The sequence below is a fragment of the Maylandia zebra genome, linkage group LG4 (assembly GCF_041146795.1).
Source record: "Maylandia zebra isolate NMK-2024a linkage group LG4, Mzebra_GT3a, whole genome shotgun sequence".
Classification (NCBI taxonomy): domain Eukaryota; kingdom Metazoa; phylum Chordata; class Actinopteri; order Cichliformes; family Cichlidae; genus Maylandia; species Maylandia zebra.
In genome coordinates this window covers 24,775,386-24,802,733 of record NC_135170.1, presented here as the reverse complement: position 1 = coordinate 24,802,733, position 27,348 = coordinate 24,775,386, and the positions used below count along the sequence as shown (strand labels likewise).

General features: G+C 42.2%; 1 protein-coding gene across 6 annotated transcripts in view; it reads right to left on the bottom strand.

Annotated features, from left to right (window-relative positions):
* sdk2a (sidekick cell adhesion molecule 2a) overlaps window positions 1–27,348 on the bottom strand; it is an 85,984-nt gene that overhangs the window by 39,058 nt on the left and 19,578 nt on the right. The window lies entirely within an intron of this gene.

The window sequence follows — 27,348 nt, the reverse complement described above, 5'->3', positions numbered from 1 at the left end:
GACAAAGTGCTTTCATTTGAGCTGATGAAAAAGGCATGATCAGACCTATTGATCTGTCTGCCTCACGAGCCATGGGCGACACTGAGCTGATTGTGCCAGTGTTTGTGGCGGGCTAATTAAAGTCTGTATTAATAGCTGCAGTATGCCGCTGTGGCCTGGAGCATGCCTGGTACTGTGTCTACTAGGTGAGTCACTCTCATGGCTGATTACTGGAGCCACCCTTGCTCTCCGCACCCATATGCAAGTTCACAGCCAAGATTTATGGCAGTAAATGCAGAGGATGGTGTGGCGGAACTGGGTGAACGTGAGGGCAGCCTTCGCTGGGCAGAGAAGGGGATACAGCAAATTGGACCTGATTGAAACAGAAAATAAAAGAACGACTATGCACCTTTGTGTTTCACGTCGGCAATCATGCTTGCCACAAATCACACACTATGCTTAGCTGCAGCTTAGTCCATTTTCTATCATACAAAAAGATCAAAACTTGCAATTTTTTTTCTTCTTTTTTTGATAAAACTACCTGGGTAATCCATTCTTTCTACCACCCTTACATGAACTTTTCAAAAACAAACACTGTTAAACCCAACAGCCACTTCAAACTGATCTTTGTCTGAGCCCAAATGGAGAAGCCGTCCCTATTTTTCCCCAGACACTAGCTGCTGAGTGGTGGCTTTGCTATAATTCTGTCCTCTAGTAAATGCATTTGTACTTGACACACACACACATATCTGCACATACACACACAGAAAATCCCAAAACATACACTTATGGCTGAATAAACACACACCCAACCACTTCCAGCTGGTTTGGGGTTTTGGTGGCTATGTGCACTTAGCGGTATGGCTCTATCAAAAAGCCACCATTAGAGACCTGCACATGCAACTCACACATCGATTGTCTGGGGCAATACATAATACCGACTTACTGTTGTGAAATTGTGGACTGCGGAATTGAGTGCCCTGTAATCACCACCGCAGTTACCTGTTTCAGCACCATTCATGCATTCACATTTTTTCTGCCTCATATGACACATTCACACAAGCTCTAATAATGACTCCCCGAACAGTGGTTATCTGTGGCACTTGTGACCAATTTCACATCTAGAGCAAAGTGTATATTTTCAGGACCAAAGCCAGCACGAACAGGAAATAAGTCTTGCATGACATAAGTGTGCAGAATTTCTGCTGCGTACCCCAAGAAATGATTGCTATCCACACAAGACCCAGCTGAAGTGATCTTCTTTTTGAGACTGTAAGAACTTAAATGACCTGTGACCGCCAACAGTTCTTAATGCTGACAGAAGACAAGGTCAGCTCCTCCGAAGACTGGCCTCTGGGATCTAATGAGTTTCCAGTGGAGAACCTCTTGTCGGATGCGGATTTCTCTCTCCCTCACTGTGCTTTCTGAACTTCACAGTGAAACACTGAGGACACACGCTGCTGATCCATGTTGGTGTCAGTGGTAGGCTCTGCATGTGTGGTGTCAATGGCAGGATTACATTTTCAAGTGTGTTTCTTTTTTTTTCATGGCAGAAAAATACACAAGTGTGAATAGATGCACTGTCATTGCATAAGTCAAAGTTAGGATAACTTTTTCTTTGCATGCGAAAATTGACACGCATGCTCTTACAGGAGCACAAAGTTCTGTCAATACAGAGTGTGCACATGTCAGGACTCAATGAAAAGTATTCTTCTTAATTTTTATTGTTTAGCAAGACAAATGTGCTTTGGCTTTGACATATCAGCACGATCTACTTCTCATCATCAGTCTAAATAGGTTCGTCTTGCCCAGCAATGAATACTAAAAAGAATACTTAGCAGCGAGTGTGGGTTTTCTGTTTGTTTTCACATTTGATAGGCACAATAGAGCTTTAAGATTTGGGGGTCAGTGTACCGCACCTGTGTATTATATCTTACAACTCTGGTGTCACAGGTAATATTTCTCTTAGGGGTCATCTCTTTTTAAACCACTGTGGCCTTGTGGAGCAAATTCTACAGTATAATAGACTTGCACTAGGGCTGCCACGATTAGTCGACTAGTCACGATTACGTCGACTATCAAAATCGTCGACGACTAATTTAATAGTCGACGCGTCGTTTGAAGCTTTGTAAGATCACAAAAGACGCAGGAATCAGTAGTAGGATTTAAGAGTGTAATAATGGACTGAAACAGAAGATGGCAGCACTGCATGTCCAAGGATGCCAGCTGCCGTTAAACCCCGAAGAAGAAGAAACTGTGTCCCAGAATTCATAGCGCGGCCCATCGCGGCCCTGCTTAGTTTCCAACAATGGCGGCAGCTGGTTAGTTTTAATATTACTCTTATTATTCTTTCTGGGTCATAAAATAAACATATTTTCAGGCGAGAATGTAGCTGTGTAAACCTCAAATATCTGCTCAGTTTATCAAGACACCACATATTTTCAAAAGCGCTCCGACGTTTTCTGAGACGTCTGTTACCCACTAGCTCGATAGCTAGCCGGGGGCTAGGCTAACTAGAGCCGTGAGAACACGGACTCCCGGCAGATCGTTTTCAAACCCACCGCCGTCTTTTGCTACTCAGGTTAAACATGATATATGAGTCACTTAGATAACTTCAAAATGTTGTTTGGCTTTTTTCAGTGTTTTATTTGTTCCTGAGTAAATCGGTTTGGATGAGATTAAAGTTATAGTTTTTACACAGCTGAATAAACGTCAAGCAGACAGCTGATTATCAGAAGTGTGAGATGCTGGAGAATTTACTCCGGTGTCCTGTTATATTTTAGATAGCAAGGAGTTTATTAAACTCCACCGAAACACTCTGCAAATGTCATTAAAATTTAATAAACTATCATCTTGTCTTTATTTTTAGTTAGCACATACCTTAAACACTTAAAGCTGAAAGCTAATGATAGTTATATAAGAGCAGATGCTGCTGGTGCAATAAGCTGTATGCTGTATGTTCAATGGATGATGATCTGATTAGTCGACTAATCGCAAAAGTAATCGCTGACTAGTCGACTATCAAAATAATCGTTTGTGGCAGCCCTAACTTGCACACACATATTATATCCACTGCATTCAGAAAGTGTTCAGCTTTCTTATAGCTCAATGCTAAAATTTCTTCATGCCCAATCTGTTTTTTTATCACTCCACACAAATCACCCAGAAAGACAACGAGAACTTTAAAAGCGTTCTTAAAACATTAAAAGAAAAAGCACAGGAAACCATTATAGACCCCTTGCTATGACAAAGGATGTGAATTAGGTTTGGGTTTGGCATGTGCATAAAATTTAACTTCAATCTCTCATTTTTTTTGCTTGATTCTCTGTGCTTCAGTGAAAAATTCCAGGAGTGGCCTTCAAAAGACCTAAACATAAGACATCAGTAGAATATATGATATTTCCCAGAACTTGGCCAAGCTAAACTGAGTAATCAAGGAAGAACCCTCGGAGGAGAGGTGACAAAGAACCCCAACATCTACTTCTTAGGTCCAGTGTGAAGGTGGGAGAAACAACACTGCACTGATTTTGGGGTTTTGGTTTTTTTTATGGTAGTGTGAGGAGACAGATGAAGTCTCTTCTTGTTGAAAAACATAACAGCAAGCTTTGATGTTGCAAAAGATTACCTAAGGGAGTCTCAGGACGTGATAAACAAGATTCTCTGGTCAGATAAAACCAGAACTTTTTTAGCCTCAGTTCCTAACGTTACATTCTGAGGACACCAGACACATTACCGGCTAGGCTCATTACCTGCTTGATACCATCCCAACAGTGAAGAATAATGGGGGCAGCATCGTGTTGGTCATGGCTGATGAGACGCTATGGAAAACAAGTCAGTGTCCTTTATGCAAACCTGTTCCAGAGGATCGCAGAATATAAGTGTTTAAGGAAGCTGAAAAGTTCTTTTCTTCCAGAGACTGGAATTAACCAGAGAACAGTTCCCTTCCTATGAAGCATGAAGTGATAGTGCAGTGTTTGGCAGGTGCACAACATTGTTACCTGCAGGTTTCATGTCTAGATGGAAAGCTAGGGGAAATTCCTTATAGAGGAACAATTCTTACACCACTATGACCAGAGGTAAAAGCTAACTGAAGCAAGCAGGTCTATGGATGACTGAAAACTGGCATGGAAGGACCAGGAGGGCTTTTATAATGTGGCTGCTGTGCAGAGCAGCTGCCCCTAACAGTCAGTCTGCACCACCACAGCCCATTCACCACAGATATAAAAACACCTTATTCTAACCTGACAGCTGAGGTTGAATGGTGGCATGGCTCCAGCCGGGTCCCCCGCTGCATACACAGAATTTTAATGGCAGTGAGACAAAGACCACAGGCACTGGGGTAGCTTTATAAACCAAAGGCCATTGTGCTCCCCATTGCACCATGCTGGCATGCAATCACACAAACGGTGTTCACATTCAGCTTTTGTCTTATATTCATTCTCTAGCTTTTTTTTTTTTGCCTAACCTTCTTACCCCAGCTCCACACCAGCAGCAGGGAGCTCTTCTGACCTCTGTTTAATCCTCAGCCACCTGCATTTGAGCCGACGTAACAGCATCCTAGCTGGCACTTGGCTCAAATGCATCTCTGATATTTAGCTATAGTGGTTAGCGGTGCCTGTTTCCTTTGAAGGTCCATTTGTATTCATTTCTCACTCTACCTTGGAAGCTCAACACAAATGCACTCATACTGTATATGTGTGTATAACTTCCCACCTTCAGTCCACCCATGGTGCATCATGTCATACTGGAAAATTTAGAGCTGTCATTTAGGCTCTTGAATTGGACCTTAAGATACGAAATGGGCCATGGTTACCCTCTGATGGGGGTTATGCAACTGTCATGGCTATGACCTTGGCCTAGTAATGGGATGGTGTAAGGGTGTGGGTTGCGGGGTTGATGGAGAGGGGTTAAAAGCATTTTGAAAGCTGATGAAGCTCTTCCCTTATGAATTCGCACATACAGAAGAACACTGACACACATGTATAATAGATCGTCTTAACATGGTGCTTCACGATTTGAGATAAGAATGCTGGAGTGAGGATACAGAGCTCTTTAGAAGTCACATAAGCGCACACTAAAAAGTGTATATACCCCTCAGCGTCCCACCCCCACCATCACCACCACCCCGCCCACCTGCCCTTCGGAACATGGTTGGTTCTGAAGGTGAGGTTGCGTCACCGTGACAGCAGGTACCTTGTCGATTTACACTCTATCACCTAGTCGAGTCAGAAAGCAGACCGACACTAAAGGAAGAATTAAGCAAGCGATTGAGTGGGAGAATACAGAGAGAAGGAAGCGAGAGCGGCATTGAAACAGATGGTAAAAAGAAACACAGTGCTTAATGATAATGTCAAAGACACATTGAGAATTGGTGTAAAGAAATGATGAGATGAGGAAAGTGATAGTAGGGAGGAGAGCAATGAAAAGATTGAGGAGTGTGTCCTCCAACACAAGGCACCAAGGTGAAGTGACCCATTACAGTAGAAGTCAAGCAAGCACGCCAGACCTGAAACAGGAAGACGAGATGAAGAGCCTTCATTTAGGGAAATGGCCCATAGTTCAACATCTGTATGTGGTATTTGATAGGTTGATGTCCACCCACAACTCCTGCTTATGCTCTTTTGTTCGCAATCCAGAATGAACAAGCCCCCTATGAGATCTTATGCTGTGGAAATATAGAACCCGTGACATGCTATTTAAAGCTCATATACTCCTATAATTATGCTCTCTGCTTGGAGGAGGAAATGAAAAGGGACTATGGATTTTTCATGTTAAGTTGATCTGAATTTTTGAATTTTTTTTTCTTTTTGATGCAGCGCCTGCTTTGATGTTGCAGAAAGAGTCCTCAGGTTGCTACAGATGAAATGCTGCCTGCATCCCAGCTGTGTTTAGTGGATTGCCATGGGTTAATTGATGTGTAATTGATGTGATTAATTGAGGTGTAATGTAGCGCGGTGACGTGTCTGGGATCCTACCCACTGCAGGGCCCGTGTGTGTGTGTGTGTGTGTTGAGGTGTGCCTGTGTGTCTACAGGAGGCTAGAGCAACACAATTAGAAGCAGTAGCATCCAGCCAACAAATGGAGATTTAATTAGGAGTGAAGACGGAGCGGGAGGCCAGTCAATGGGCAGCAGATTGAATTATCTGGACACACACTCCAGCCGGCAGCGTGGACAAATTCACAGTCACACACACACTCAAACGCACACACCCTTTCTGTTTGGAATTCTTCCCTGTTTGCCTCACTGCTCCGCTGAGTGCTTTCCTCTACCTCTCAGCTATGCTCTGCCTGTCTCAAACTATCTTCCTCTTTTTGATTTCCTCCTCCTTTTTTCTCTTCCCATCTTAAGTTTCTTTTCTTTTTTTTCTCCCCCCTTTCCCCACAATAACAGTTTCCTTTCTGCATGTTGTGACTATCTCTCCGTCTCGGCAGCCTTGATCTCTCCCAGTACAGTCGTTTTCCTACTTTCTTTCCCTGGCCTCTCATCAGTTGTCATCTCTCACACACTCTTACTCTCCATGTCCCTTCCTTCTGAGCTCTCTGCCAAGATGTCTCTCCATCTTTTTATGTCTCTTTGCACCCCTCCTCACTCTGTATCCTCTATCCTTTAGTCCCACTCTCTCTCACTTTCCTTACCAGTGTTACTGAGTCACTAGCAGTATATTGTATGGCGTACCGAGGGACATGTCTGTGATATCCAGGAGCCTAATTAGCAAGTCCAGCTCCTGGCAGAGAACACGGCACGCAGAGGAGCATAGGCACAAGGCCCGGCATCAATTAATGAGACCTCGCACACCCACAACCACCATTACACACCCTCTGCAGCATTGAGTCTCTAGTCAGCTCAACCTTGTCCGATGAGCAGTAGAGGAAACTGCAGATGAACAACTGTAGCTAGATTTAAGAAAGTTGTGTCTTTAATCATGAAGGGATAGTCATAGCGCTGTACAAGATAAAGCTGGGAATCCTCCCTGACTTTGTGGCACTCAAACAAGATTTATGCACTGCAGCAGCGAGCTGTGAACATAGCCTTGCATCCAACAAATCAATGTATCATAGAAATGTACGCTAGACACAAGGCAATTTCTTCCTTTCAAAGGACAAAATGTATGAAACTGTTTTGGTCTTAAGGAAGTGAGGTTTGGAGAACTCTTTTGGGTTCAGTGCAATGGGAAATGATCCAGACTTCCCACCTGGTGTAGTGTGACTGACATCACAGTATTATTTCCCAGCTGTGACAGACAGCCTCTACAGTTTGGGGGAAGAAGTGAGCCTTTGTGCGCAAGATCACATACACGTATCGTTATGACTTTCCCTTTTTTTTCCTACCCACTAGAGAGAAGGCAGGTGGTTGTAGGTGGCAGAAATAGGTACACATTTTTACTTGATCTTTGTGAGATCTAATTGATATTTTTCAAAAATAAACCCAGAGAAATAGATAAATGCCAGTAAGTGAAACAAGGAGCAAATACAAGAAGAAAAAAAAGGACTGTAAGAGCATCATTGGGAACAGGAAGAGGGGTAGTCTTTTCTCGGGGAATGAGAAGGTTGAAAACAGGCCTAAGTGAATTGAAAAAAAGAAAGTAGGGCGAAGACTAATGGAATAAATAAATAAAATAAGCAAGTGCGTTGAAATGTGAATTCTACAGGGCCCCGGGTCATTAGAGTTAATACTGTGCATAATGCCATCTGCTGTGATTGTTTACACTAGGCTGGATAATTAGATCCTAATTAGTAGATGGTATGGTGGGGGAAACATTATTTCACACGCACTGAGACAGAGATAATCAGATCCACCTGCAATGCTGCCTTGCCTGTCCATCTTGGGACCCGTGGGCAGCTCAGCAAAGATGCAGCTATTAGACAAGTCTTGATTTAATTGCTTGATGCGTTAAACAAATCTGGGCCATTTCCCCTCATCATTAACATACAGATAAACTTGTACGCTTTTGGACTCACTCTCTTAACAATCTGAAAACCTGTGTGGTACTTGTTCGCCTCTGTCCCTCACGCTCCCGTGTGTACAGGTGTGTCCCTGTGCATAAAAATGTGTGCTCACATTTTCAACCTCGCGCGCTTGTGACAGTGTGTCTTTAAGATAAAGACACCAGAATTTTTATGAGGCTAAATGCGTGGACTCAAACTGCCATGTCCCATCCGTGCTTTTCTCCCCAACCAAACCCTTTGAACCTCTGAATGGGAGCGATGCAACTGGCATGCTAATAGTGTTTTGCTAAGTGCAAGGTATCACGGTGCCTGCCATTATAATATATGCGCGTGGAATAGCTGGTGATTGTGATTCTTATCAGTGTGGCAGAGTGCATGGGCGCCAAGCAGTGAATGGCAGGGGCTGGCAGTAAATGTTAATGGCAGAGAGCAGCTGACAGAAAAAAGAATTATTATCTCCCTTCATTACATTTACACGGCCTGCCTGTCTGTCTCCCTTCCTTCCGCTGAGCCTAGGAGTGAACAGCAATCAGTGTTGGCAATGCTTTATTTACCTGTTTTGCAGAGAACAAACACCTTCTTTGGTGTGAATGCATAATCCACTCAGGGACTAGGAGTTTCTCACACTTACGATAGGTCAAACAGACTCGATTACTTGTGAGCAATAACGGGTCTTTGACGGGAAAGAGTCACAGATATTATATTAGAAGAGCCAGAGAGTGTATGGAAGGTGGAATACATGCTTGTTTTCATGTTTTCTAATTTTGGTAAGTCTGACGTGTACCAGATGCTCCCACGGGGTGCCCTGTGCTCCTACTAGGCAGTCTGTGGGAGCACAGAGCCCCTGTTCCTAATTGAGACCTCTGGAATGTAAGAGCTGACAGAACGGAGCTTGTCACATCACTCCCTGCCCAGAACACATTAAAGAGAGGCCCACGACCATTATTTTCTTCCAACATCCAAGCTGCTGTAGACCACCAAGTACTTCTCTGTGTGGTGTGACAGCTAACCCCTCCCCCCCAATTTTGAGTTCCTTCAGATGGCCACTCAAAACTGCCAGCCTCCATGCAGGTCACTCATCTGACCTTTGAGACATCAACACAGTTCTCTTCGCCGGTTCTTTTCTCTGAAGTGCACGCGCACCTCAAGCAGGAGCGAACACAAAGGAGAAACACAGCTCTGTGGCACTGTCTGAAGACAGGCAGCCAGCACTACGCCAGCAGGCAGACAAAGATCTGAACGCACTGACATTATGCTAATGGTAGCGTTTGGCTGGTTCTTACATGACTTCACACCACATTGCTCATCTCAATTACCCGATACAGTAACGGGTGCTGAGTGGGAAGCGTGCAACTTGAACAAAGCAGGAAAAATTCGCAGTCAGAAATACTAATTGTTTCGCGCTCTTCTTGACAATCCTTTAAACAATCCTTCTTAAAACTGCTGCGCATAACAACGTCCTATGTGAATACTATAAATGTGTGCGTGCTTGCGAGTGAAAATAATGAATAATGATTAAACGCTTAATTTTTACAGACCGCACAAGAAGATTAAAGGTGTGATTTTAATTGAGGTAATTTAAGGTAAGAAAGCGGAATATCTGTCCTCTAAATTTGATTACATACAGCATTTGTTACACACACACACACACATATCTTTGTACCTTACCACCCATCTCCTTCAAAAATGCCTGTCATCGCTTCTCCTCATGATTAATGCAACAAGCCAGCATTTCTACTTGAAAAGACTGTGTCATTTTGATCTATAAATTGCAATCTACCTCACAGGAAAACCATACCCCTTAATCAATAGCTTTTTTATAACACTCACAACATAACTACAGCTTTGAGCCCGGTGCCAACAATGCTATCTAATATATGAGGCTGATGATGTTTTTCTAATTATACACTTAAACCCGCACTCAAAACATCGCTCCAAGTGCTGCAGTGATATTGGCAAGGATGTTTTCTTCCATTTTGGAAAACAGCAAAGATTAAGAACCAGAATCCAGCCTGTCCCATCCTAAACCTTTAACTCTCTGCACTGCAACATATCCAGTTCCCATGCAAAGGAATGTTGAGTGGAAAGGTGCTAGGAAGTTTTAAATTTCTGAAAGTAAAAACCAAGGTTAGCTCTATTTGTGGCACAGTCTTATACATATGCAAGTAGCACTTTATGTACAAAAAGGAATTACAACCACAGCAATTTTAGTCTTCACACAATGTCATGTATATCCTGAAGGTTATCGTTAGAAATTACATAAATTTAAATAGCAACACCATCTTTCATCAGGTTAATGTATTCAGTGAGCTTTTTTTTTTCAACGCTGTGTTATTGAAATGTTCCCACCAGTGCTCTTAACACGCCAGTGTAAAAAAAATCATGTTGGCAATTCTCTGAACTTTCTCCGCCTCTAAGGACCTACAAAGTGGAGGGACTGACTGCTGTTGGCTGCAATAGCACACTGAAATATGTGCAGACGATCAAGCAGATATGGCATAATGTTACTGGCGCCCAAGCAAAGGCATGAGTGATTTGAAGGCTTAATGTGGCCCTCCACACCACACAGAGTTATAGCTTGTGATTTGCATCATAAACGTCTGTTAAATTTCCACTTTTGGGAATGAATATCGTTAAATGACAACCTGACAGGGAGCCAGATGGGGGAGGTAGGAGTGACACTTTTTTTGCATTCATATTTTCCACTCATGATGGGACCTAATTCCATATTACTACATCTATAAGCCGTGCATAAATACACATCAAATAGTGCATTTTTCAAACCTCATAATCCCTGGATAATCTTCATCTACAATATGAGCAGCACTAAATTGGAGAGAAGATTTGCAAATGAACATATTTACATCAGTCCCATTAGTGAGACACTGAGGAGATACTGCACAGAGATCTGCTGCTGCTTTGAAATGCCTGTAGGGACTTAAGAATTTTATTAGAAGCACTTTAACTTATCATGCCATGGTAAGTAATGCGCTTTAATACACATATAATGCTGTGGATTACAACTCTGGATATTAATAAATCATCAGTTTTTTTATTTAGTATTGCTCTTTTAACATATTGAGTAAATGAAGTGCTTTAATGAGTAGCATGGATTCAAGGACTTTTTGTGCTTCACTGCATGTGTGTCTGTGTGTGTGTGAGAGAGATGTGGCAGTAATACTAGAAGTGTTCACCTTCATTTGAGTTTTAGATCATATCTGCTCAGCCAATCACATGGACGCATTTGGACATGAAAACTGTAGACATGTTCAAGACGACCTGTTTAAGTTCAGACCGAGCATCATAATGAGGAACAAAGGTGATTTAAATTACTTTCAATATCGGATAGCTGTTAGTGGGCTGGCCTGAGCAGTTCAGAAACTGCTGATCTACTGGGATTTTCCCACACAGCCGTCTGAAGTGTTTATACAGAATAGTGTGAAAAAGAGAAAAAGGTATGCTGTGTTGGGGGTCCAACCCACTTTTAGCAAGGTGCACCTAATAAAGTGTCCAGTAAGTGTATAGAAGCTGTGACAGTGCGTGTATGTACATATCTTTCTATAAGGTGCTAATGTATATTTGAATTGCTGATCAGACTAAAGGGATGTGCAAGTAGTCGACAGCTCTTTAATGACAGACAGATCAAAGCCTATCATGCTCCGCTTTGAGATGAAAGGGATCATTAGCTGCGGGTCAACAAGTCATTATCAATGAGCAAGCTACCCATACTCTGCTTTGTGTGCACATGCGTGTGCATGTGTTCATGTGCCTTCAGATGCCCATCACAAACATCCATATTGCTCTCTGATCTCTGCACAGCATGTGGGAGGTTCACTGGTCTCTCCTGGGGCCCATTTCCCCACAGACAAATGCCGCTCCAGCAGTGAGAGCTAGCCTCATCTATTGTACCTCCTGCCTCCATCAACTCACTTTCCATCTATTACGACCCAACAGTCCGATCTTCATGGCTGAAGCTCATTGTAAAACCCTAGCCTTGCTGATTCAATAGGCTCTGGAGGGTTCTGACAATGACCAATTCACTCATGACTATTATTCATCACAAAACCTTTCCAGCTCTCCAATAAAATCCACCACCCACCTTTCCTACTCTGTTTGGTATGCTGTAACAATCCATCACTTCCAAATGTTCTGTTGCCCCTGTCGGATGTAGCATGCACACACAAACACACGTTTACACACGCACATAACTTTTCTCATACAACTCCACTGAACAAACTCTTTCTCACCTCAGAAATTGCTATTTTGGTGCAGGGCTATTCCTTCCCTCAGCAGTTTCACATAAATTCTTTCTTCCTTTACAAACATTCGCTCCTGGCTTCTTTCTATCATCCACCCTTCTCAACCGCAAACTGCTCTTTTCCACTGCCAACCCTGTCTCTCACCCTCCCTCTCACCTTCAGATGCCACCCATCCACTGCCTCTATGCCTGACTGCTTTGACAGGCCTAAGACTCAAGCGGGGGAGATTTGATCCCTTCCAGAAGTGAAGCTCTGGCAGTGGGGTCTACTCTCCAACCGCTGGACGTAGAGCCCTGAGCCACCAATTAAAAAGTCATGAAGGCTTTTAGGGCCATGCAGGACTGTATTTTGCCACTCTGCTGAGGATTGGCTGCCTGAAAATAGTCTTTGTGTTCCTGAGACAACAGTAGAATATGCAGGGGGTGGGGGTTGAGTAGATGCGGGTTAACAGAGCAGCAGTGCGTGGGCCACTTCGCTCTCCCTTGTGCTCTTAAGCAGCACTCTCCCGGCCCTTCATTTCCTCAGATTGGATGAAACACCCACTGTTTATATGTATGGTTCATCACAGACCCCTATATGAGCGCTGCATATAGGTTTCTAGTGGTGTGAGAGTACAATTGCCTTAACTCATGAGGGTCCCCACTTCCTTTCCATCACATCAACAACAGACTGAGCTACAAGAGGTTACATCCAAGGTTTATGCCTTATAACAACATACATTTTTTCTGATAGTAACTAGCGTACTATGGCATTCTTTTAAGATGAATAATATGCACAAAGAAAATGTAAGCTTGTATGTCTTCCAATCGTTTGTTTTAAAAATGAGCTCACAAATTAAGCAGGTGACCATTTGTGTCACACTTTTCCGCAAAAACCGGCTATATGCAACATTACACGTGTGAAACAAGATGTTAATGCACTGCGAAAAAACCAACTGGCCTTCCACAATTAGTTTAGTCTCACCAACAGCAACCATCCATACCACTGTCACAAACAGCAGCCAGCTGTTAATGGAATCAATAAAGCTTTGCAAATATTTACAGGACAAGAGAGCCTCAAGGCAATCAATTCCAATCTATAGAACGATGGAAGGTTCTTCTGTGGCTATGTTTCAGGTTAGAGAAATCAATAAAGTCAGCTTTGGATAAAAAACAGGAAAACAAAAATAAAGAAATAACACCTGTAGTTATGACTGTGCCCTTCAGTCTTCCACTCCTAGGTCCTGTTCTTCCTTTCATCATCCTGACCCTTGTGTTGGTTCTTCTTTATTCCTCCAAAGTTGTCCAAGTTTGACATCAGCGGGTGTGACTCCCAGCAGGTAGCGGGAGCCGCGGGGAGTGCACACAGTGAGGTATTGGGAGACAGCTTTTGAAGAAGGAAGCAGGTAGTGGATGTGACAGGCTGTTGAAAGCCAGGAAGATAACAGCATCTGCTTCCGGAAGTCTTAACAGGTAGAAAGTAAATTATAGGGTGGTGGCAGGATGTATTGGAGGGGTGAGAAGGCCAGGCGAATTCTCTGGATAATGGGATATAAAAACAATGTTGCTCGGTTTCTGCATACATTCACAGCCAACAAGGATGGCAGGCTGAGTGACAAAAGTGCAGAAACGCTGCAGAGAATGAGAAAGAAGGGTATATTAAAAACAGATTGCTTCCATTTCTCTCCGGGGGCAGATTTTTTTATGCACAAGGTTGTAATCCCTACTTTATGTTCTGTAGTAACTAGCTCGATAAAATACATCAACCCAGCACATTAAAAGTGAATAAAATGGAGTATATAAAAGTGTGTCAGGGTGGCAGGAATCTATAGAAGTCAAAACCCCCAGGGTGATTGCTGATTTATTGATGCATTGATGCCTGCTAATACACTGACGAGTTCAGCAACTTCAACAAAATAGGCAATAATGTCAGGATTTCCTTTGCTAGGCATCCGGTTATCAAGTCTCATGCAGCTCCCTGATCTTCAGCCTAACGATCAGGTAGTTGGAGGCAAAGGATGAACTGATCATAAAGAGACTGTTTCCCTCTGATGCCACTCTGTTTTTACTCTCTCGCACACAACAATCCTCGAGAGAAGGAGGGAGGTTCACAGGGAGCTACGGCGTCTGCCAGCGGCCAGCAGCATCTGTTTAACAAATCCAACCTCCCTTTCCGGTAACATGCATGTGGGGAAAGTGAGTGTACATTAAATAGCCACACAAAAACCCTCTGGTGGCCAGATTTAACATAAATGGATCATTCTCAGAGCAGCTGGAAGGCTGTACAAACAGTGCTTCTCAAGGGCATACTGGACAACAAGTGCACGGATAACAGTGGAGCAGCATGTGACTGTACATATTACAAAGCATCCCACTGCCCCAGGGCTTGAAAACCTGGTTGAATGCTTCATCACTTAAAGTGAATGCTTTACCGTGTGTATGCAAGTTACCGTACAGATAAATCAGGCAGATATGTGCATAAATCAAATGTTACCAACAGTTTATATTTTGCACTGTGTGTGTCAAGGAGATATGAATACTGCATGGTTCGCACTCTGAAAAATGACTGCATCCTCATCTGATAGATATTTCACAGCATGGCTCAATTAATCGGATTTTTCAACTGAGCTGCAAGAGAAATCCATAAAACAGATCAAACTGAAAATGCACCGGACAGAAAGCGCGTGTATGTGTGTGCACAGTCTGTTTGAGTAAGAGAGGAAAGCAGAGAGACACTGACCACACAAACTTGAGGGTCCACTTGGCAAAGCACATGTGGTTATGACTGCCAACTTGTGAAAAATGTCAATTACTTTCTCTACATCTGAAACTTTTATGAATGCTTCTAGGCTGTATCAAAGCCTTCCACCTCACCAGCTCGCTCAAAAATGTTTTCTCTCAGAGAAAATCAGCTTTAATTATTAAAAGCGTGGCTTCAAGTTTATTAGTGTTTTTCAGGACTTCCTTCAAAATGCCGTCCAAGGAGATGTCGTGCATATCAAAACGATTCTATTGATTCTAACCTCCTTTCTTTGTTGCAAACAGACAGACTGTCAAAATCCTCAGATCTCCTGCCTTCAGTCAAAGGCTTGTGATGCATTACAAAGACAACTGTTTGCAGACACACAAGTCATAATAATAAGGAATGATGCCAGTGATCAAAGCTTGGAAATAGCAGGTGGTCTTTTAGTTGGCCACACAGGGATTCCAATCTTTTGACCCCACCGTGACTTGACCCAGCCTCATAGCCTTCTCTACAGCAGAGAGCTGTATAGCTTTCCCAGCAATGCATCAGATAGACAGAGAAACAGACAGGCATGATCTTTCTACTTGTATAAGCAAGACTGTTTTAATCCCTTCAGGATCAAAGGCAGCTGCAAACCTTGCCTCCCTTTCATTAGGGTGTGACAGAAACCCTCCCTTTTATTCAGGACTGAACGGCCAGGTTTGATCAATCAATAGAAGTCCACTAACTTTGGCTTAAGTGGCCCTGGTCTAATCATTCCTTTCTGAAAAATGGAGGATGAGGTGGTGGGATCAGACACACTCCTGCACTGTTTCATCAAAACAGCCTCTGGTCTGGGAATGAGTCAAATTACACCATGCTTTGTTATGTTCTGTTTCAGCAGAAAATCTGCTGCCTGACAAGCAGAACCTAAGACTTTAAGTCCCATAACTCAAAAAAATGAAACTCAGAATTCTGGTGAAAGGACAGAATAGGGATCAGCCAGGCTGTTAGAGTGGCTAACAACTGGGCTGCTGTCTGACTTTGCTATTGTTACTCACTGGAGGAATGTAATCTTCTTAATCACAATCTAAACCTGCAGAACAATTGACCCATTTTCATATGCAGCTTCTTATCTCTCAATGCATGCCCATATCTCATTTAGAAGTGTTAGAAATCCCTTTTCAATCTAGGTGATCTCTTCTCACCAACCTGCCTCCACATTCCTCTAATCCACTCTGATATACTCTAATGCATATCAGCCAAACAGTGTCATGTTTATATACTGAGTAGCAGGTTCTGCTTTGCTATGCTATTCTGTCTATTCCTATCCGCACTCATCAGAAAAAAATGCAGGTTTTTCACTACTTTTTTCTATATACTTGTATTTAATTAAAGTGTAATATGTCATTCCTGTCATTGCTTACTCACTGGGTCCTTTTTTATACAAACGTGCCTAATACATTCCATAAATGTAAGCTAGACTTCACAGGATGTATTTCAAACTCTGAAAACAAATTCAAGTATTACAGAAGGCTGGAAATAGATTTAATTTCCAGTTTTAATTAAAGTTTAAATTTTGAAAAAATTGTGAGTTATTGTGATACGCACCAGAGTCATAGATTTAAACTCACTTTTGAAACAGGATTAAAAAGTCGCAATATAAAACAAAAAAAAGAACGCAATAGCATTAATCTGGACGAACCACACACCCGCATTTGAACGCGATGAATGTGTGCATGTGTCTCAGTATAGTGCATATAACATAAATCAGTCATGATTTTTTGACAGGTTTCCAGTGGAGTGAGTTTGACATATTTTCTGCACATATCGCACAAGGCAAAAAGCAAATGTCTAATGATTTTAGGTGCAAACAAGCAGCTGTGCTGAAATAGTAACCACATTGACATTTGAAGACATTTGAGGAGTATTTTGCTGACATCAAACACTTCCATGTACATATGTGCAAATGAGGTGATTTTAGACACAACAAATCTCCTGCTCATTCTTCTTCCTGGGGAAAACAATGACCTTTTGTCAAAGCAGCTGGCGTGTCTCAGTTAAACACACGGTGTCCTTTTGTTATGTTGCCCGATGCACTGGGTTATGGCTACTGGGTTATGGTCTGTCACTCCCAATGTGTCATTTTTCATTGTGCAGGGTTACTATTATAAAGAAGCGCATTGTAACAGCGATCAGTCTTTTTCTAAGCAAACCCTAGTTTTTAGTGACGAAGGAGTCCCGTAAACTCCCTAAAAAAGAACCCATTACTTTTAAATACCTAAACCGAATACTTTCTATGGCCCAAACTTAAACAGTCAGTGAAACTAAGTGAAAAGGAAATAAATCTGCTGGTGAAACAAAGCATAAAAAAAGAGACAAAGTGCAAAACAGAAGAATCCAAAGTGGACATCCAGTCCTGGTTGATAAACCAACAGGAGAGGTCTATAAAACATGATCATAATCATAAACATAATCTCTTGGTGTCTAATATTGCAGCGGCTGATGCATCAAGGTACCAAAGAGATGCAGGTGGCGTCTAACAAAACAGCATTAAGTGACATCCTGGGAGAACAGTGCATTGACTGCTCCTACTAGAACCAGCTCAGTGTTCAAAGCAAATTAAAATCTCCAACCTTCATAAAAATTAAAAGACCTCCAAGCTTAGTTGGTCATCATTAACAATGCCTGTTTTTTTGTTGTGCAGTGTTTAGATTTGATTATTATAATAATTAATTAATTTCCATTGGTACTTGTTTATCTATTACTAAAAGTGTTATCATATATACAAGTCGACTATGTGTGCACAAGCCTGGTTTATATAATCCACGCATGTGTTTTTCAATCTGACAGCCGAAGAAGGGTGTTGCTGAAGGATTACCATAGTGGTGGCAGATCAAAAAACTGTCTTTTGCCTTGACTGGATGCCAGTCTGTCTCCCCCTTCTTTCCCAATACTCAATTTCTTTCCCCCTCTCCCTCTCTGCATTCCTTCTCAATGGAATGAAAGGGGACGGGCTCTCTTCAGCGTGAGCAACGGTGGCATTATTGTCAGCGTGAGCTGCCTATCGTTGTCATGCGTCTGGCTGGACCCCTCCTGTCGGGCTGTCACCACGGTGTGAAGATGAGACGTGAAAACTTTGGTAAATTTGTCGAGGGGGAAATAAAGCATGGCGGCCCACTGATCTGACACCCTTATCTTCATGGTATCAGTCCCCTCAGACATAGACAAGTCAGTCAGCTGAATCAAATGTAAGTAATACACACAGGCACACAGATACACACGCAAAATCAATATAAAGTACATCAAAGATTGCCCATCTACTAGTCCATATGAAATTAATATGACATAAGCAGCTGATGCCAAGTCAGGGAGTATCAGAGAGAAACAAAGCCTGCTGCAAAGAAAGCTCTGACCTACATGAAACTGCTTCGGCTATATAGTAGACTGGACAGTACCAGAAATAAACTTTCCTCTGTTGCTTTCAGTATTGATCCAAGTTTAGAAATCTGTAAAACTGTCTGGAGGAAAAAGGGGGTTTCAAGAAATCATACCGTCTATAAAAATGCAGTTTCTAAAAAAAATCTGCTAACCATTCTGCATAGGTATGTATGTGTATATGTGTATGTATATATATATATATATATATATATATATATATATATATATATATATATATATATATATATATATATATATATATATATATATATATACACACACACACACATATACATTAGGGGTGCAATATCGATATTGAACCGTTCGATACAGTGCTTTCGGTTCGGTACGCATATGTATCAAACAATACAAAATTTGTAATTTATTTTATCAGCTTTCCTTCTGACGATGCTGTCTGTGTTGAGCGCTCAGTGAATCTGCGTTCGACTACTCCGCCTAGGCTGCACTGTCGAGCACAGATCCACTGAGCGCTCAACACAGACAGCATCGTCAGAAGGAAGAGCGCAGGGCAAGCCAGCGAGACAGAAGTTAAGGTCTCCTTGTAACATGGCAAATTGAACCTCCCCCACCCTCATTATTTTGGTTTTCATGTGACGTATGACCCTGAAGGTGTGTGTGTGTGTGTGTATGTATATATATATATATATATATATATATATATATATATATATATATATATATATATATATATACACACACATAGTAAGGCTGTTGTAAATAGGAGTGAAGCCACCAGCTGCTGACCTTTCCTAGGATCACAAAACTGCAGGGGGTGCCTTGGTTTACCTGGCTTACAGCTTGAAAACAGCTCATCAAAAGGTCTCTAATGGGTTACCTACCACCTGTGTGTGTTTGTGTGTGTTTGTCCATTTACTGATGTGTCTCTATTTATATACCAGGTCATAATGTGTGGAAGTATGTCTCCGCATGCATAATTCTGCTATGCATATGCTCATGTCATCTTTTGATTATAAGTCAAGAAGGAAAAGAAAATTACCTTTTTTGATCCACTAGAAAGTGGATGTGGGCTGTGCTGTGAAGGCCCTCAAAGTCAATGTGAGTCAGTAGACTTTAATAAATCTGAGTTTCACGCTCATCCTTTAATTTGTGATTACCAAGACTGTTCCCAGCACTTTTGCATTTCAACAACAAAACCACTCATTAAAAAGTTGCAAAGGTCAGATAAGGTCACAGTCTGTTCAGCATGGACTAAATAATTTTAAATAAAACTACATCTCATTTACAGTTCTGCTTTCATTAGGCAAAGCCATCTTAATATTTGACACCGTCTTTGCGAGACTTGCTATTAATTAGCTGTGAAAGTTTGTACTTGCTGCTGAAGTTTTATTGTTTTTAACCACTGGAACTGAGCAGTCATTCCAGCAATGAAAATCAAAATGAAATCAGAGAAAAGTGTCAGCATCCACTGGTACATGCAAACTGTTTCTAATTTTGGCTTAATTCTCCTTCAATGCTAAGGACGAAAGTACTGCAAGAGAGAGGAGTGCAATTAGGCTGAATAAATCCCCTTTCCCACAACCTACCCTACTTCTGAGAATTATTTTGTCCTTTTCCCCAGCAAAAGAATCCATTCCACCTCGTGACTCTTCTAGCAAACCTCCTCAAAATCTCTCATAATCATCAAGTGTTCCTTGACAGAGTGTCCCTGCGGCTGCTAAGGCTGTCCTGATAAAGGTGTGACTCACCTCAATAAGCCAGGTTACACTCTACAAGTAGCCACTTATCAATTACATCAAAATGAACCAAAGAAATCAGCTTGCTTTTAATTTTTATTTTCCACACTGTGAGAAGAGATAATGCATGAAGGGGGAAGAGAAGATAGGCAGGGAGGGAAAAAGAAGGATGTGATCACTGAGGAATAAAATCTCACTTGTGTTAAAACGTAAAACCCTCGCATGAGAGAGAACTCCATGAAGACTGGTGAAAACGGAGCATGGACGTGGGGTAAAACGGGTTGGGGGGGGGAATGTCTCGGCTGCTATTATAGCTCCCAGAAAGCAGGAACTCAATCAGCGGCCAGGCGAGAGGCCCATTGTGCTGGAGTGTAATGGGAACTGTGAGATTTTATTAAGAGAGAGCAATTGCATGTGCTCCTCATCAGGGTTTTCATTGTGACACTGGTGGTCACAATGACGTCTGGGAAAGATAGAAACAAGGTATTTACAGTCTTATATTCAGGAGAATAGACAGCTCCCAGAAATAGGGTTCCACTTTGACGTAAGGGGCTCTGTTACCTATAATTGTCATGGCATCCTCTTGTTAGGACTGTTTTCTTTTTTTTAATTCCTTTCCTATTCAGCTTAGTCTATTTTTCCTAAACTCTTTGTCTGTCTTAGTTCCACTCTTCTCTGTTTCTCAGTATTTCATTTCGATGCATTTTAATTTGTCTATCACTTTCCCGAATCCTCCTCTCTGCATTGTAGCAGAAGTATACTGCAGAAAGTCGACCTTAGCAAGTTGTGTCTTTACAGTAATTGCATGCATTGCAAGGCCCTATGTAGATGAGACAACTGGAAGGAGTGGAGAGAAAGGTGTGGGAGGACAGCACTGAGAGAAGGTGTGTCAGCTTGGCTAGTGATGGGTGGATGCTGTCAAAGCTGGGCTCTACAAAATCTGTTCATTCTCCCTTGGTGAGTATTGCCAGCTGGAAAAAGGGCATGTTGTTGACTAGCCTTTACTTGCATACAGCTTCATGGTTGGAATATAATGAATTTTCCGGCCATTCAATTATGAATTCCTTCAAATCCTAATATGCTCTTTGTTGAGAATTGTCAGACATTCAACAAACATGTGATTGATATTAAAAAATCCAATGCCTTGTGTTCTTTTAGATGATATTTCTGTTTGCTTTTGTGGCATTTTTTCAGTCTGAGCTTTTATGTACATACTTATATTACTCACAGTGGGTTTCACCAAATCGCTGGAGACAAGAGTTTCCTGTGTTTCGTGCTTTCAGGACTGGGCGCATTTGATACCGTGTGCTTGAACATGTCACCTGAATCATTTCTTTGCTATACATGACCAATTACTCTGAAGACTGGACTGTCTCCCCCCCATAAAGTCACTTTGCTTGTTCTAAAACACAGTAACGTGAGATTAGATAAATTGCTGCGGTTATCCGATCAACAAGCAATTTATTCTCGCTTTATAAAAAAAGATTATTCTAACATTGCTTTTGAGGTTAGACTTTGCAGGCAGTCATCTCATTTGACTGTGAGATGATATTCTATTAAATACCAAGCCTCACTCATCACTCTCTGTCCTTATCCTAGCGCTGTCCAAATGAATTCAAACCTACTCCTCCCTGGTCCCATGCAGCCACGACTGCCACTCCATCACGGCCAATCTGATAAAGGGATGAGAGAGGATATCATGTGTTCCTCACACAAATCCTGCCTGTAATCCGTACATTGTTGTTGTTCTGCTTCCCTCACTGTAATCTCCTTGCAAGTCCTTTCTGTCCACCAAATATAGTATATCAAACATCTCGGTCAGCCACAATTTGAGGGAGCTAAAAAAAGAGAAAGGAGACAGTTAACTGAAAAAACCCTTTATGAAGTACCAGGTTCCCCTCGCTGTATTGCTGATAGTGCCAGTATTTGGCATAATACTGCTACAAATGCTGGCCATCTGATAATGAGGCAGGGCAGAAGGGGGTGGGGGGTGGGATTACATTCCCCAACAGAGATAGGGACCAGCACAGGCCGTATGTGGTCCAGTCCCTCATAATCCCATTTGACCACAATTCATTTAAAGAGGAAGACAGCTAAAGAGTAGAAAGCAGAGTGAGTGATGGAAAGATGTGTTTGATATGAGTGGATCGCACGGTTACTTTAATAAACAGATTAACTCTCTACCTTAATTCCATCAACATAATCAGCAGTTCCGAACAAAGCGTGCCAAATGTTGTTTTCTCTATTACTTTTCTGCTCTTCCCCCCACAAAGGTGGCTTGATTTTACCAGTGCTATTCACCAGTGAGATTATTTCACTGTATAGCACGCTCCATCTGTTAAGGTCTGAGAATGCAAAGTGATTGCTGTCGCATACTATTTTTCTGATGTGACTGTATTTGTTGCAAGTGAGGTCTCAAAATGAGCCACCCGAAGCCTAGGTAAAGTTGCATGCACGCACACTCACAGATAGACGTTTGCTTCCAAATACACACCTGCAGAAGCACACATGAAAACACATTCTCCATCTTCAACTGGCCTTTATTTTTATCCTGATGGTGACAGTCTGGATTGTGTATGGCATCTAAGCCCATTAGCATCAATAATATGGTTTGACAAAGGGAACAAAAACCTGAAAATGGATACAGACACGGTGAGAAGCACAGTGAATTAGACTAACCCGTGAAAAGGCGCATTGCAGCACAGCCGACACGGACTGCAAACCTTTAGACATGAACCACAAGAACTGTTTCCGAAGCCTAAAATATGTAGAACCGTGGTTTAAGTTAGACATGTAATGCAATGAGTACACAGACATTAGTGTTTGGATTGGATCCTTGCCTGTGATTAACAAGGGAAGAGCCAGGTGTTGTAGAGCCTGAGGGTCAGTTTGGGGCTCTGCTGGCTGGTTGATAGTGGCAAAGCTCCACTGAACACTGTAAACTTGACTGTATGCCACAGGATTCAATTTACAAGCTGCTGGTTTAAGCTGGCACGAAGAACCACCCCGTTGTTTGCACCAGGACACGCTGTCTGTTTTTGAGGCTTTTTGTCCTGCAGTTAACGAGCACTCTAGCGGGAGAGAAACCGTAATGGTCGATTATGGCTGTGATAATGGCAGACTCTTTTGTGTGCTCACAATGGTAGAAAACCTGTCCTCACTGAGAGGAAGGAAAACAAATGAGGAAAAAAATAAACTCTCAGTTTGCAATCCTGCAAAGCCTGCTGCTTTTATGTGATGTGCTGACTGAGGGCTCAGTGCTCTCTGCCTCTGGATCTGGATTCCAGTCAAGGGGATCACGCATGCCCACACCCCACCAAACCTTGTCTCATCCATTTTCCTCTTTCCTCCACAAACACACATTTGTCACACATTTTCTCACTTACAAAGGTGTTCTTACAGGTACACCAGAGCACTGCTCTGTATTCCTGCTATATTCTATGATTTCAAATTCATAAAAGATGCTTCAGGCATTTTCTTGCATTTGAGCAAAAAAAAGAAAAAAGAAAAAAGAAAAAGAAAAATGCTGATTGAATACATTAAATGAATATTCAGAGTTGACTGCTTAACTTTGAAGCACTGGATAAGTAAACAGTTTCAAAACCAGCATATGGTAAGTGAGCAGGTGCAATCACAGACTGTAAAGTAATCAGAATAGTCTTCAGGAACAAACACAAAGGCTGCTTGTTATTAGAGATTTTAGAGCAATTTATGTTGCGTATGTGAACATCAGTTTCTTATAATAACACACACTGCAGGATGTACCATAGAGAAGAAGATTATTATGCATTTGGCATGAGTTTTAAAAGGGCTAGAATAAAAATATCAACTAAAATCTTACTCAAAGAAAGCTAAAAGAGCGAGAGCGTTCACATGGTGAACGAACCCAAAGCAGAAAATTAAAGTTTAACACAGCACCTCTAATAAGCAAAGCAAATTCATGGCGTGTCAAACAACGGGTGCACACAATCAATCCTAAATCTGTTAGAGATTAGAACCCCTAGAGATAAAAGGGTTTGAAGAGGACCACATAGATTTTTCACAATCACAAAGAGTTCACAGGTGTCTGGGGTGAAGAACCATCTTTTACCGACAATGCTGAGATGACAGTCTCAGTTAGAGAACTGCAATGAGAGTTCAGCACAATTAATCTCTGCCTGGGGCCCTTTAGCAGCAACTACAGTGTCAAGCTGTTGATGAGGTTGTCCAGAGTGACCATGCTCTGTCTTCAGCTGATTAGTCAAGAGTGTTTACAAAGCCACCACAACTGTGGGCCGCCATTTGTCAGATGCCCTGTAATTAATCCATTTCCATGGGAGCCTGTTGGGAATCTGTAGGGATCACTAAGGAGGCCCTTGAAAGGCAATTATTAGACACACAAAAACTCAGCTCTGAGACACACACACACACACACACACACACACACACATGCTCGACAAAGAGATACAGACGTGTTTTGAGTGACACTGGACTCTGACGTGTTCCTAACCCTTTGACTCTGAGTAAGAGGTTTGATTAGAAAAAGACCACAGATCAGAGCCTGAAGCAGCTGCTGCTACAAAAGAGGCAGTTGGGAAAGTGATACAGAAGATGGAAAAAAAAATGCATTGTTGTCAGAACCATTTTAAGGCAAGATATGCAACAGCTACACTGGTAGCTTCATTAGTGTGTTAAAGTGACATTAAAGTGCTGTGAATGTTCCTCGAGGCTTTATTTAGAAATACCCACAACAGTGATGGAAAAAGCCATAGTACACAAGAAAGAATTGCCAAAAGCGTGAGACTGGACAAAAAGCGGGTGCCAAGACTTGCGTGCAGGACAAATGCGGAACATCATTTTTCATCATTCAACACACTTTAATTATAATCCCACATCTCTTACTAAACAAAATTAAGCTTTTTTTTTTTGATTTTTTGATGAACACATAAAACTCAAAAAAGGCACAAGAGAAATATAATCACAATGTTCCTTGAATCTATCCATTATTGTGACTGCATGTGGTTCGCTCGTGTGATACATTAATATTACTAGGTTTGAACTACCTTGATTGCTGTTACCGGGGTGCTCATTCAGACATGAAGCCAACATATTCAGATGCCATCAGATTAACAGAAAAAGGAGTGCATGACTGAAAGGGGCTTAAGTAGGCTCATTTATCCAGACACTTTAAGGTCAGCTGGTCTTTTCGCCATGACAGATAATATTTGAGTATAAATGGCTGACATTTTCAGGAGGGTGTCTTGAAGATACCTTACAGAGGACTGCGATGATGGGAAAGGCAATTCACAAGCAGTATCTACAGGAGTGAAAAAGGCCCGTTGCCTAGAGAGACAGCAAAATGGTCAAGAATGTTTGAACCAATGTGAAGCTATGCCACGCTAATAGATATATCCTCTGATGATAGCATCAGTTGATTTATGCTTAATAATGGGGAAAACGTTTCTTCAATCACTCAGGTGTTTGAGACCATGCCTGAGTGCACAATGCTATCTCCTAGCCAAGCAGAGAAAACAGATGTCCACTGTCTCCCTATAGTGCAGTATCCAGCTCCCACGGGGCATGCACAAAGTCACCCAGTCACCCATCCATTAAAGAGAGGCAGCTGCCAGAGTGTAAGTGTCCAAAAACTCAGTAAGAGACAGATATAAACAAGCATGACAGTTGGTTTTGGGGATGCGAAGAACACTGATTGACAGAGCTCTGTCGGCCGGATTAGAGACGTTCATTTCGTCCTGAACTCAATTATATTTTACAAAGGCTGACATCCCCAGTTAATTGCAGCCTTTCCACATGAGGGAATTATTTGCACTTCTCAATTCCCTGGCCATGTGTACTCTGTTCCGCGTGTACAGGCTTCATCTAATATGTGGAAATATTGCAAATTAGATCAGTAAAGAAAAAAAAAAAGAAAAAAGAAAAAAAAGATGGGTAAAGAAAAAACTTAGGGAAGTGTCGAGGGGCAGAAAGCAGTGAAGTACTAGTACAAGTTCAAGAGAGACGCATCTGGGTGAGTCGTCTGCCTCAGTCTCTCAAGTGTGTCTGGATCTTAACTCTGAGACAGCTTAGTTCAGAGACAGATGTAGAGTGACAGCGCTGAGATGATTGACACGGTGATGAAGAGACGAGGAAGAGAGGAGAAAAAGGTTGTGCAGCGCCACTGGCTCCGCCGTAATGAAAATGTGAGTCTTGCCCAAGGAAGGATGTGACAGGAATCCCAGGCTGGATTTGTGCTGAGGAGGTAATGTCAGGGTGGTAATGTCAAGAAAGACCACAGGCCCAGCACAGGAATTTCTGCATATGTGTGCCCAAATGCCTCCGTACCTGTGTGTACGTGTGTGTTTTTGCGCATCCAGGGTGTGGGAATACAGGAGAAAAAAAACTCCAGGGTGGTATATCCTGGATTAGCCAGCCATTTCTAACTTACCTTCACTGCTCTCAGCAGACATCCCATGGCTGACATGTGTCACCACACACAGCCAGATTATCAGGACTCTAATCCACCTCTGAGGCTGACTGGGTGGGTGAGAGGGCTTCAGAGGATCTGCCGCACCAAGAGTAATCCAGGACCTAGCATTTCAGGAGTGAAAGGGAGGGGGGACATGTTGTTGCTCCCCTTACTGTCACTGTCGATGTATGTTTGAGGTGCCATGTGGCCTTGGATTAGATTTGTTGCTCTTGCTGACATTTGGACAGACAGCTGTCAGCAAACCCAAAACACTATGGAGGCCTATGTATCTCTGCTGTCCTTGGGCTATCCCTGATTGTGGGGAAGCTAATCCTGTATCGATGTTTTCGCGGTCTCCTTTGTTACAATGGGTATCAATGACATCACACGTGCTGACATTGCCTCACCAGCAAACAACACCATTGTTTGTCTGTGAAATACTGGGTCGAAAACATTTCCAAATGGGAGCAATGTACTGCCAATGATGTACCAGAGTAAACAAGTAGACAGGAAATATTTACTGATAATAATCTCATCAAACAGATGAATGAAGCTTTTCTGAGGAGTAAACATCTTTTGTGTGTTAGATTTGTGGAGATACGACATGGTATAATATATTCTGCAGCTATCCTCGGAGCGCAGCCTCATAGACTCCTGAAAAAAAACAAAACAAAACAAAAAAATGCTCCTTAAATGGTAAAATAATGATTCATGTTTACATTTAATGGTAATGAAGCTGAATGGAGGCACAATAAAAGTGCCTGGTCTGTTTAGCTCTTGTCACTTGACACTGATCCTTCATTTGGTCGCAGGGGCGTTGGTAAGTGGAGCTGCAGGAGTATATCAGTGTCACACTACA